The 13,760-nt window shown below is 43.3% G+C and overlaps 1 protein-coding gene across 2 annotated transcripts in view; it reads right to left on the bottom strand.

Moving 5' to 3' along the window:
- LOC137094904 (RAC-beta serine/threonine-protein kinase) overlaps window positions 1-9,719 on the bottom strand; it is a 34,861-nt gene extending 25,142 nt beyond the window's left edge. Inside the window, exon 1 of one of the 2 annotated variants that reach the window (XM_067460860.1) lies at window positions 9,539-9,719. The gene's annotated coding sequence lies outside the window, so the exon portion shown is untranslated. The remainder of the gene's footprint in view (window positions 1-9,538) is intronic. The other variant, XM_067460859.1, reaches the window with a different exon arrangement.
- Window positions 9,720-13,760: the final 4,041 nt, after the last annotated feature.

Raw genomic sequence — 13,760 nt, 5'->3', positions numbered from 1 at the left:
AGTCTTACTGGAAAAGAAACAGAAATACAATGAACCTCTCGATCAACTAGCAACTTCCTTTTAAAATAACTGGATGCAAACCCCAATCCCAGATGTAGCTAAACACTCTAGGGCAGAAGTATCAAACTTGTGGCCTCCAAATGTTTGGGCCTCCAGCTCCCAAAAGCCCTAGCCAGCTTACCCAATGGCCAGGAATTCTGGGAGTTGAAGGCCAAAACACCCAGAGGGCCAACAAATTTGACAGCTCTGCTCTAGGGCCTGATTTTGTATTGAGAGGCTGATGTGAGATCCAGAAGTCTCAGATCAGGTACGATTTTCGCTGAAGGACTGCAAAAAAAAAATTGCAGTATGGAGAGAAATATTTTTTCAGACAAGATTACGTGAATTTATCAGATCCAGTCACTTTTGTCGAAATACAAACTTCAAGATATATTTGGAAGTACCTATGATGACTAGGCAGTAAAATGCAACAAAACACAAATCAGGATGACACCTAAAGAAGGACAGAATACAATAATGGAAGCTTTCAAAGCTCATTAAGATGTGTTTAAATGTCAAGTAAAGCCATTTCCCCAAAACCACTTTAAGCATAGACATTAAGGAAATATTTCAAACTAGATGCAAGGTCATCTCATTTTTCTACAATATTATTATTACCATCTGTGTCTGATAGATGCCAGCAAGCCACCAAGTTGTAAGCCATTAAGAAACACTAATTATACACAAGTAGCAAGTAGAAAGACATTTGACAAGCAGACATAATGAAGGTGGAACACAAACAGCAAATTAGGCTTCAGGGGCACTGCTTTCGCCTTGGTAGGGGTCTATCAAAAAGGAAATGTTGTTTGTTTGTGCCTTCCCAGAATAAGGAAAACTCTCAGCAATATGCCCTTAAAATGCACTTTACCATTGATTTAGGACTGACTGCGTTCCTTCATCTTTCCTCATGTAAGCCGCACCGAGTCCCTTGGGGAGATGGTAGCGGGGTACAAATAAAGTTTTATTATATTATTATTATTGTTGTTGTTCTTTTAAAGCTTTTGTATTTGTTTTGAGACCCTGGTCTGCTCAGGCTTAAAATGAAGCAGATTTATTTCCAAGCCACATGATCTCAGGATCTCTGCCCTACCTGTGAGATACAATATCTCATCTAACAAAGCTCAGTAAGACACCTATGTCATTGACTGAGGGATGCCTCTTGAATATGGACTCCTAAGAAAATCTAGAGCAAGAGTAGTCCTTGAGTGAGTTAATATACCTCATGATGGAGTAATGCTATTTCCTTGAGTAGACCAGGGAGCTTTCATGAGATTGGCTAGAGTCCCAGCGACATCCTTTATTCCTTCGCAGTGTTTTGGAAAGTCGATGCAATAGACAACGATTACAGGCTTGAATCACTCAGCTGAGGTGTGAAGGAATTACTAAGGCACAGTGTTGAATCACACCTTTTCCACTCAGCAACATATACCCGTCACAGCTGCCAAGTTCTGGATGCTGTGACTCCTCCTTGTCGAGCTTGTTCTGGAGTTTTGGCACAAGCGTTTAAGCAAGAAAGCCAACGGGGCACTCAAGGGATCCTGCCCGCTACTCCCTGACCCAGTGCCCTCTCATTTCCTCCAGAAATGAACTTCCCTCTTCAAAATCTCTCTCAAGAGTGGAATTTCAAGTCTAGCTGTTGCTACATCCCACAGAAATTCCAAAAGCAGTCGTGAAGGCAGAAGTGAGTGCACTACCCCTGTCTGCCAGGGCATTTCCTAAATCTCAGCATCAACTCCAAGCTATTTTTAGCACCCTGAAAAGTTACTATTATCGGCTCAGCTCCTTCAAAGAAATCCCATAACCGAAGGAGGTAGAGAAAGGCATAAAAGACTAAGCGAACAGGAAGGAAGATGGTTCTGTGTATATGGCACAGTGCAAACAGAAAAATACACATCACACATACAACAGGCGCAGAATGCCTGGCACTTGAGTGTAATGGTGAAGCTGACAAAAACGTGCCCTGCTAACACATAAATGGGGGACCCAGCAAGCCACTTTGGCACTGAAGTTCTCAGGGAAAGAAGAAACCTTGCAGTGACTCATTTGCTCCCGACCTTTAAAGGCTTGGAGGGAGAAACATACGTGTGATTTTGAAAGGGGCAGGCACGCAACAGTCCGCCCCCATGCAATACAAGAAACAGACTGGCAAAGGGCCAGCAAAAGCCAAACTGGAGCTTGCCTTTCATACGTGGCTCACAGCCTTCAGATTCGGAAGCCAAGAATGAACATATCCTTCAATTGAGGAACAATATCCATCCAATGGTGAGAGGCACCCACACATTGAACAGGCAGAATCACTATTTCACTGCTGCATCCTCCTCTCACACATTTCAGTGAGAGCTGCACCTGAGGATTGCTGCTTTAGTGACACTTGGGGGAACAGATTTCCATGTCTCAAGACTTCTGTAGATGAACATGGGGAGGCAAAATTAGGGGCACTGCCCACTGAAAGAAGAATGCTGCTCCTCAAATGACCACTTCCCTCCAATATCCGAATTTCTAGCAGCGGAGAAAATGAGGCACTGACATTCACACCTAGGACTCTTACATTTGATGCATTCACATCATCTTGTTCATTTTGGCCTCCCCTTTTCTTTGGATGCCAAAATTGTATTTCTTAAATGATGAAATGAGGGTGAAAGTTACTGCAATGAAAGAAATGTGGGGACTGAGAGAAAAATTTATGGGGAAACATATATGCCTATTGAAATCATGGAAAAACTTAGAAGATATAATGTGGTGAACAGTGTGAGAATTACAATAGTATTAGATAAGCTAATATATAAAATTAGGTTAGAACATGAACTTAAAAAATATGTATTTCAAGAAAATTAGAAACCATTTATTATGTGTTTTACCTTTTAAATTTCTGGATTTAGCCCACCATCCTATAAAACATTCATTTGGAAACAATGTTAAGAATCATATTCAATACATGAGATATTAGATATGCAGTGATATTATTGACTAAAAAGGGGGGGGGACTGAATATTGTAATATATCTGTGAGTTAGGGAACATTTGAAATGAAAATAGACTTAAAGAATTTTCACAAGACATTTAAGATTTGGCATTTGTAGAATAGACGATTTCTTTGCCTTAGATGAGATTGTATAGACTGCATTTTTTGGACTGATTTGGAGCATGTTTTAAACTTGGCGAAATGTTTTTAAATGCATATTTATTACCATTTTATGTAATTGTGTATTTTATTGGTGTTTTTATATTGTTGAAAGCCGCCCTGAGTCCCTCTTCAGAGGTCAAGGATAGGACGGGATACAAATTTTCTAAATAAATAAATGAATTTTTAAAAAACCAGTCAAGACAAGATCCCTGGAAAAGAAGGGTTCTTCTACTATACTCAGATCCTATTACTATGTTTATTTCCGTGTTTATGTCAGGAACCAAGACCCAAAGCAACCCTGCTATACTAGTTAGCATCTATGCAACTATCCGGTTGAGAACATTTTCAAAAGCCTGCTTTTTCCCAAATAAAAACTTTGCCTCGAAACTTGAGGGCAACTCCAACTTTAGAAAGCAGTCTCCTTGACAAGGCCAATACAAGAACAGGGTTTGAAAAGAATAGCTCTGAAACTGTTACACAGCTTCTAGTGTGATGGACAATACAAAGGAAAGATGAATAAATTGATGCCCAGAAAAGTGACAGATGGAATCATCACACCTGCATACACCTTCCCACCACTTTCTTCCTTATTGTATACTAGCTGTCCCCTGCCACGCATTGCTGTGGTCCAGTCTGTGTATATGTGTTTTGTGTGTATATATATTTGTGTATATGTGTATATATGTTGTTTTGTGCATGCATTGTAATGTATTTTTTTTTTGGCCTTTTAAGTATCTTCCGGTGTGTTTTTCAGTGTTTTTATGAGTGATGGTCACTTGTTGGCCTGATAAGTGTATTGCGTCCTAATTTGGTGTCAATTTGGCCAGTGATTTTTAAGTTATATTAATCCCACAAACAAACATTACACCCTGGTCTTTCCACAGATATATAAACCCATTTTCCTAGTTCTAACAGACCTCACTACTTCTGAGGATGTTTGCCATAGATGCAGGCGAAATGTCGGGAGAGAATGCCTCTAGAACATGGCCATATAGCCCAAAAAAACCTACAACAACCCAAACATTACATTTTTATTTATATACATGATGAAATAGATCCATCTAACTGGAGGGAGGGGGTTGGGACCAAAGCCAGCAATGGGTGGACACTCTCAAAAGGGGGTGGACCCAGCCGATCTTTTTATTCTAGGGAAAATAGATCACTATGCATACCATGGATCTGGAATGACTACTTGCAGAAGACTTTTAAATCAGACTATGGCCTAGTGGTTTTTTTTTGGTTTTTTTGTTTTTGTTTTACTCTTTCTTCTGTTTCCCATGAAAGCATGTCAACAGCTAGGGAAAGGGATAACGACAACTTTCCCTCAACTGCTTACCCTGCTCTGGGCATTTTGTCCTCCATCATGTATCATTTTTTGTACCTGGTGAGCCAATGGGATTTGTGTAAGAGACACCATGCAAAATCCTAACTCAGCTACCACAGAGCTTGGGACAGTTGACATCTTGCTGTTTAACTGTTTTTGCAGCATTTTTGGGAAGATGGCATAGAAACAAGGCCAAAATGTACACACAGTCCTAATGGCATACATCAGGAGAACAGCAGAATGTTAACTCTTTTTTTTTCTATCAGGAGCAACTTGAGAAACTGCAAGTCGCTTCTGGAGTGAGAGAATTGTACATCTAAAGGATCCTGCCCAGGGATTGCCTGGATATTTGATATTTTACCATTCTGTGGGAGGCTTCTCTCATGTCCCCGCATGAGGAGCTGGAGCTGACAGATGGGAGCTCACCCCACTCCCCGGATTTGAACTGCCAACCTTTGTCAGCAGTCCTGACAGCACCAGGGTTTAACCGATTGCATCACCGGGGGCTCAATTAACACTGTAAATAGTCAAGGAAGCCACAGTCCTTTTCTCTTACTGCAATCTGTGCTGGCACGCAATGCCTCAGCTTGCTGCTTCCCATTGGGACCAAAAACTTTGGAGATCAATGGAATGGCACTGCCAGTTCCTGCTTTCCTCTCCTCCCAAATATCATGATGTCTGGCAACAAGTAAGCCAAAGAATCAATGATCGCAGCAAAAAAATTCATTGGAAACTCAGCTCCTGATAATTCTGTGATGGCACCACTTGAGCTAAGAAGAGAGAGATACATCGTCCTTAAGAACTCTTATGTGAAAGGGCAGGAAGGTAGCACAAATCTAAAAACATTCACAATTAATATGTAGTAATATAACACTGCCTCCTCTATGGGACTTCTACTGTTTTCTCCCTTCTCTCCACCCAGCGTGGCTGTCATTGCAGTTTTCAAAGAAATTGATGCTCCACTTCAGGGCAGAGAATCATACAACTGGGTGAGCCCCAAGGGTCATCCATTCCAACCCCATTCTGCCACACAGGAATACACGATCAAAACACTCCAGAAGGCCAGCAATCTCGTCTCTGTAAAAACCTCCCAAGAAAGAGACTTCCCTGCACTATGAGGCAACACCTTCCAGTGTCAAACTTCTGGCTGTCCAAATCTTTAGTAATGACTTGGATGAAGATTTAAATGACATGCTTATCAATTCTGCAGATGACACCAAACTGGGATAGCGAATACTCCAGAAGACAGGATCAGAATCCAAAATGACCTCAAGAGATTAGCGAGTTGGGCCAAAACTAACAAAATGAATTTCAACAGGGAGAAATATAAGATACTCACTTAGGCAGAAAAAATGAAATACAGAGATGCCTGGCATTGCCTGGCTCAACAATAGAGTCCCATGAGAAAAAGATCTTGGAATCTTAGTGGACAAGAAGTTGAACATGTACCAATGTGATGCAGCAGCTTAAAAATGCCAATGGGAATTTGGACTGCATCAAAAGACATATAGTGTCTAGATCAGAGGTCCTCAAACTAAGGCCCGAATACGGCCCTCCAAGGTAATTTACCCGGCCCTTGCTCAAGGTTAACCTAAGTCTTAAACGATTTCAAAAGCACACAACACCAACAATCCTATCTCATCAGCCAAAAGCAGGCCCACACTTCCCACTAAAATACTAATAAATTTATATTTGTTAAAATTGTTTTTCATTTTAATTATTCTATTGTTTTTAAGTGTTTTTTGCACTAAATAAGATATGTGCAGTGTGCATGGGAATTCATTCATGCTCTTTTCAAATTATAATTTGGCCCTCCAACAGTTTGAGGGGCTGTGATCTGGCCCCCTGTTTAAAAAGTGTGAGGACCCCTGGTCTAGATCAACGGAAGTATTGGTGCCTCTCTATACTGCTTTGGTTATACCTTACCTGGAATACTGTGCACAATTTAAAAGCAATATTGACAAGCTGAAACGTGCCCAAAGGAGGGTGACTAAAATTATCAAAGGTCTGGGCACCTTGAATCCCTGCAAGGAGCATCTTAAAGAACTGGGTTTGTTTATTTATTTGGAGTATTTATATCCCGTCCTTCTCACCCCCGGAGGGGGACTCAGGGCAGCTTACAAAATGCAATCATTAGATGCCAGCAATATACAAGTAAAGTATCACAATTAAAACACTTATGTACATTTAATTTAAGACAGTCAGCCAGTTCAAACTCATGGTTCCGGTCAGTCCATACTCGGTCACTTAAAACAATATTTTCCTAGTTGCTGCATCTACTGCTGAAATGCTTGATCCCACAGCCAGGTTTTGGGTTTTTTTACGAAAGGCCTGGAGGGAGGGGGCAGATCTAATTTCATTGGGAAGAGTGTTCCACAGCCGAGGGGCAACTACGGAGAAGGCCCTGTCTCTCGTCCCCACCAGTCGCACCTGCGAAGAAGGTGAGACCGACAGCAGGGCCTCCCCATATGATCTCAATGTCCTTGGTGGTTCGTAAAGGGAGATACGTTTGGACAGGTAAAATGTTTAGCCTACAGAAGAGAAGGTCGAGAGGTGATATAATCGCCATGTTTAAATATTTGAAAGGTTGTCTAAAAAAGAGGAAGGAGGCTTATTTTCTGCTGCCTTGAAGACTAGGATTCAGGGCTGTTCTACACAGTCATATAACCCAGAAGATCAAGGCAGAAAATCCCACAACATCTGTTTGGAACTGGGTTATCCAAGTCCAAACTCCCATATATTCCTGTTCAAAGCAGACAATGTGGGATTTTATTCAGCTGTGTGGAAGGGGCCTCAATGGAGCAATAGGTTCACATTATAGGAAGGGAGATCCCACCTGAACTTTAGGAAGAACGTCCTGACTATGAGAGGTATTCAACAGTAGAACTCTCTTTCGCAGTCTGGTGGAAGTTCCTTCCTTGGAGGCTTTTAAACAGAGGCAGGATGGCCATCTATGGGAGCGATTTGATTGTGCTGTTCCTACATGGCAGGGGGTTGGACTAGATGGCCCGTGTTGTCTTATCCAATTCTATGATTATAAGTTCTTCCTAACTTTTTTTTGGGTTGTGTCAGGAGCGACTTGAGAAACTTGGCTTCTGGTGTGAGAGAATTGGCTGTCTGCAAGGACGTTGCCCAGGGGACGCCCAGATGATTTGATGTTTTTATCATCCTTGTGGGAGGTTTCTCTCATGTCCCCGCATGAGGAGCTGGAGCTGATAGAGGGAGCTCATCCGCCTCTCCTCGGATTCGAACCTGCGACCTATCGGTCTTCAGTCCTGCCGGCACAGGGGTTTAACCCACTGCGCCACCGGGGGCTCCTCTTCCTAATGCTTAGGTGGAATCTCTTTTCTTGTAGCCCTATCATCTCTAAAGTACCATGCACATGAACGGAGGGGGGGGGGGGGGAGGCTTGAAAACAATGCTCCTTTCTCATGTGTAATAGTGCTTCTCAACCTGTGGGTTCCCAGGTATTTTGGCCTCCAACTCCCACAAATCCCAGCCAGTTTACCAACTGTTAGCATTTCTGGGAGTTGAAGGCCAAAACTTCTGGGGACCCACAGGTTGAGAACCACTGGTCTAGGCCACATCCAAGGAGGGAGTCCTTCCTTTCCCAGTGGGGGAATCCTCTCATATTGGGATGAGATTTTTTTAAAGCTGGAATTATCTGTTATTTGTGGAATATTATTTTACTTAGATCAAGCATGGGCAAACTTGGGCCCTACGGGTGTTTTAGTGTTCAACTCCCACAATTCCTACCAGTCTCAGTCCTCAAGCTGCAATTATTTGTTATTTGTGGAATATCATTTTACTTAGATCAGGCATGGGCAAACTTGGGCCCTATGGGTGTTTTGGACTTCAACTTCCACAATTCCTAACAGCCTCAGTCCTCAAGCTGCAATTATTTATTTGTGGAATATCATTTTACTTAGATCAGGCCTGGGCAAACTTGGGTTCTACTGGTGTTTTGGACTTCAACTCCCACAATTCCTACCAGCCTCAGTTCTCAAGTTGGATTTATTTGTTATATGTGGAATATGATTTTACTTAGATCAGGCATGGGCGAACTTGAGTCCTACTGGTGTTTTGGACTTCAACTCCCACAATTCCTAACAGCCTCAGTCCTCAAGCTGCAATTATTTATTTGTGGAATATCATTTTACTTAGATCAGGTATAGGCAAACTTGGGCCCTACAGGTGGAGTTCAACCCCCACAATTCCTACCAGCCTCAGTTCTCAAGTTGGATTTATTTGTTATTTTTGGAATATGATTTTACTTAGATCAGGTATGGGCAAACTTGGGTCTTACGGTGTTTTGGACTTCAACTCCCACAATTCCTAACAGCCTCAGTCCTCAAGCTGGATTTATTTGTTAATTGTGGAATATTATTTTACTTAGAGCAGGCATGGGCAAACTGTAGATGTTTTGGATTTCAATTTCCATAATTCCTCAGCTTAAGAGGCTGAGGGGGGAAAGGAAAGGGCCTGAGGCTGTTAGGAATTGTGGGAGTTGAAGTCCAAAACACCTGGAGGGCCAAAGTTTACCCATGCCTGACTTAACTGGGTTCAGTAAACAATGCAATCAAAATGGGAACGAATGCCAAATCTTATTCTAGTATCTGGTCGATCCAACGGTGCGCCTGCAGACAACAAGCAAAGGAAACAGCAGCTGCCTTCAGAAGCCCATACTGCGCACGCGCAAAGGGCAAAACGAGAAAAGCGAAAATAAGCCTTGACTGGCCAGTAAAGCTATAAAATGGAAATCATAAAGGGAAAAAATGGAGGCTGGAGAAACCCACCGCTTATCGACAGAAGCATCTGGCTCCTCTGAAAGGCCTAAGTTCCCTGCATTCCGCCCCCTTTCCCCTCTCACACACCCCTCAGTTTTGCGGCCTAATGGTTTAACCCTTATCAGACCCGCGCTCGCCTGCCCGGGCTGTACCACTGGAAGCTTACAAATAGGGGGAGGGGGGGATTGGAAAAGGAAGTCTCGCGAGACTATGGTGTTTGTGTGTGTGTGTTTCTCTCCCCTCACAGCCCTTCGCTTTCTCTCACCTACCGCCGCTGTGGCCGCTACCGGCGTCCCCTCAGGCCCATCTTTTCACGCCGTCAGGCCCGACGGACGCCTTCCTCCGTTTGGGGCGGGAGAGAGAGAGAGGGAGGGAGGGAGGCGAATAGTAAGGGGCGCCGCCGACACTGTCGCCTCTCCTGCGCAGGCGCGGTCCAGCTCCTCCCAAGGCGCATGCGCGGGTCGGGCGCGAAGTCACGATGGCGCCTGCGTGGGCGGAGGGGGCGGAGGCCGGGCGGGGTCCTGCAATGCGCATGCGCGGAGCGCTAGCCTGAAACTGCCAAGGGAGCAAGAGAGAGAGAGGGTTCTTCTGCAGGTCAAGCAGAAGAACCCAAGGGGCCAAGGCCAGACTATGACATTCTGTCTCAGCTGGCTTTCAATGGCTTAAATGATTATTATTTAATGATTGTTAATTTAATTTACTTGTTTCAGTTCATTGTGCAATGGTTACATCCCGCATAGATTACTGCAACGCGCTCTACGTGGGGTTGCCCTTGAAGACTGCCCAGAAGCTTCAGATGGTCCAGCGCTCGGCAGCCAGGTTGTTAACGGGAGCGGCACTCAGGGAGCATACCACTCCTCTGTTGAGCCAGCTCCACTGGCTGCCAATCTGCTACCGGGCACAATTCAAGGTGCTGGCGTTAGCCTATAAAGCCCTAAACGGTTCTGGCCCTACTTACCTCTCCGAACGCATCTCCACCTATGAGCCGACCAGGATATTAAGATCGTCCGTGGAGGCCCTGCTCTCGGTCCCGCTTGCGTCACAGGCACGGTTGGCGGGAACGAGGGACAGGGCCTTCTCGGTGGTGGCCCCTCGGCTATGGAATGCCTTACCTGTAGACATCAGACAGGCCCCTTCGCTGCTGGCATTCCGGAGGAAGGTTAAGACCTGGCTCTACAAACAAGCGTTTGGCTAAGCAGTGCAACTGAACACAGGAAGACGGTAAAATTGAACATAGGAAATGGTACAAGGATTATGAGAACGGATTCTGATTTGTTATTGAGGCGTTATGATATGATAATGATTGTTTGATTTTGTCTGCTGTATATGATGTGTTTTAATCGCTTAGGATATTGTTGTGATAACCTGTATTGTGTAAACCGCATTGAGTCGCCTAATTAGGCTGAAAAACGCAGTATAGAAATAAAGCAAATAATAAATAAATAAATAAATATTGTATATATATTTTTGTTTACATTTTTTACTTATCTTCTATCTATATAAATAAAAATGTTATGCTCATAGAATCATAGAATCAAAGAGTTGGAAGAGACCTCATGGGCCATCCAGTCCAACCCCCTGCCAAGAAGCAGGAATATTGCATTCAAAGCACCCCTGACAGATGGCCACTCAGCCTCTGTTTAAAAGCTTCCAAAGAAGGAGCCTCCACCACACTCCGGGGCAGAGAGTTCCACTGCTGAGTTCCACTGTTCGTTTGTGGTATTCACAGAACTCAAAAACCACTGGGGCAATTGACACCAAATTTGGACACAAGACACCTAACAACCCAATGTATGTTCTTCAATCAAAAAAATTGATTTCGTCATTTGGGAGTTGTAGTTGCCGGGATTTATAGTTCACCTACAATCAAAGAGCATTCTGAACCCCATCAACGATGGAATTGAACCAAACTTGGCACACAGTTCTCCCATGGCCAACAGAATCTTGACATTTGGGAACTGTAGTTGCTGGGATTTATAGTTCACCTACAATCACAGAGCATTCTGAACCCCACCAACGATAGAATTGGGCCAAACCTCCCACACAGAACAGCCATGTGGGCCACAGCAACGCGTGGCAGGGGACGGCTAGTATAATGTAAAAATGTAATGTTCGTTTGTGGGATTAACAGAACTCAAAAACTACTGGGGCAACTGGCACCAAATTTGGACACAAGACACCTAACAACCCAATGTATGTCCTTCACTCAAAAAAACCCGATTTCGTCATTTGGGAGTTGTAGCTGCCGGGATTTATAGTTCACCTACAATCAAAGAGCATTCTGAACCTCACCAACGATGGAATTGAACCAAACTTGGCACACAGTTCTCCCATGACCAACAGAAAATACTGGAAGGGTTTGGTGGGCAGTGTCCTTTGGTTTTGGAGTTGTAGTTCACCTCCATCCAGATATCACTGTGGACTCAAACAATGATGGATCTGGACCAAACTCTACACGAATACTCAATATGCCAAAATGGTGGAGTTTGGAGAAAATAGAATCTTGACATTTGGGAGTTGTATTTGCTGGGATTTATAGTTCACCTACAATCACAGAGCATTCTGAACCCCGCCAATAGAATTGGGCCAAACCTCCATACAGAACCCCCATGTGGGCCACAGCAACGCATGGCAGGGGACGGCTAGTGTTTTATATAGGCATTGAATGTTTACCTTTATTGTGTTGACCATTTCCACTACCTTGGCAGCCACCTCCCCACAAAAGTCAACATTGAAATACAACACTACCTGAGATCTGCGAGTGCAGCGTTTTTCCGAATGAAGCAGAGTTGCTGTATGTTTTTTGAGCTGTATGGCCATGTTCCAGAAGCATTCCCTCCTAATATTTCGCCTACATCTATGGCAGGCATCCTCATAGGTCGTGAACATGGCCAGAAAGTTACAGCCTATGTTGGATGGGGTTACACTCCCCCTGAAGATGCAGATTCGCAGCTTGGGAGTGATCCTGGATTCACCGCTGAGCAGTAGCCAGGGGAACTTTTGCACAGTTAAAGCTTGTGCGCCAGCTGCGCCTGTACCTTTGGAAGTCTGATCTGGCTACCGTGGTCCACGCTCTTGTTACATCCTGAATAGATTACTGCAACACACTCTATGTGGGGCTGCCTTTGAAGACTGTTTGGAAATTACAACTAGCCCAACGGATGGCAGCCATATTGCTAACTGGAGCAACATACAGGGAGCATAACACACACACCCCTCCCCCCCCCCCCCCCCATTGTTGTGTCAGCTCTACTGGCTGCCAGTCCACTTCCGAGCTCAATCCAAAGTGCTGGATTTGACCTATAAAGCCCTATATGGTTCTGGCCCAGCTTACACTTCCAAACACATCTCCCTCTATGTTCCGCCTCGCAATTTAAGATCATCCGGGGAGGCCCTGCTCTTGCTCCCGCCAGTGTCACAAATACATCTGGCGGGGACGAGAGACAGGGCCTTCTCGGCTTTGGCCCCCCGCCTGTGGAACTCGCTGAGGTAAGATCGGCTCCGTCCCTCCTGTCATTTAGGAAGAAATTGAAGTCGTGGTTCTGGGACCAGGCTTTTGAACAACATAGATAGCACTTTGGACATGGAATTGGATATGGAATTAACTGGAATGATGTTACAGCTATCAATACTGTTTTTTATTGTTTTAATGAATGTACTTATTGTTTTAATTGTTGTTATACTGCTATGTTATATGTTTGTGATTTTTATACATTATAATTGTATTCTCAATTTGCTCCTGACATAATAAATAAATAGTTAACTGGCACTCATGAAGATTGGAAGCAGCTGGTAAATGTAATTTCTAGTTGCTTGAGAGTTAATACAATACCCTCCCCCCATCTATACCATACCATACCATACCATACCATACCATACCATACCATACCATACCATACCATACCATACCCTTAATGCCTTGAGATTAATATTGAAATACATTAATTAAAAGCAAATAATGACAAACTTAATGTAACAGTTTTATTATAAAGCTTTGTGTTTTTATTTGTATTGAAAGTAGTGTGTCACAAAAGTCTCAACACATAGGAAAAAGTAACAAACGCATAGTTTTTTTAATATATATATATATATATATATATATATATATATATATATACTGGCAGAGTTTTGTAAATAAAATTAATAAATATTTGGTAAACAAAGTTACATTTAGCTATGGTTTCCCATTTTCCCTATGTACGGTGACTTTTGGGACACCCTGTGTTACTTTGGCCCCTTCCACATAGCTGTATAGAATCCACATTGAACTGGATTATATGGCAGTGTGGACTCAGATAACCCAGTTCAAAGCAGATATTGTGGATTATTTGCCTTGATATTCTGGATTATATGGCTGTGTGGAAGGGTTTCCCCCTTCTCTTTCCTTTCTCCACCTGGTACCAAATTTTCTGTTAGAGAAATAACACCTAGGAACACAACTACTTTGTTAACAGAGATATATACTTGTGATAAGATCCTTATCTTTC

Source organism: Anolis sagrei, chromosome X, assembly GCF_037176765.1.
Source record: "Anolis sagrei isolate rAnoSag1 chromosome X, rAnoSag1.mat, whole genome shotgun sequence".
NCBI lineage: Eukaryota > Metazoa > Chordata > Lepidosauria > Squamata > Dactyloidae > Anolis > Anolis sagrei.
This window is presented reverse-complemented; position numbering and strand designations above follow the sequence as displayed.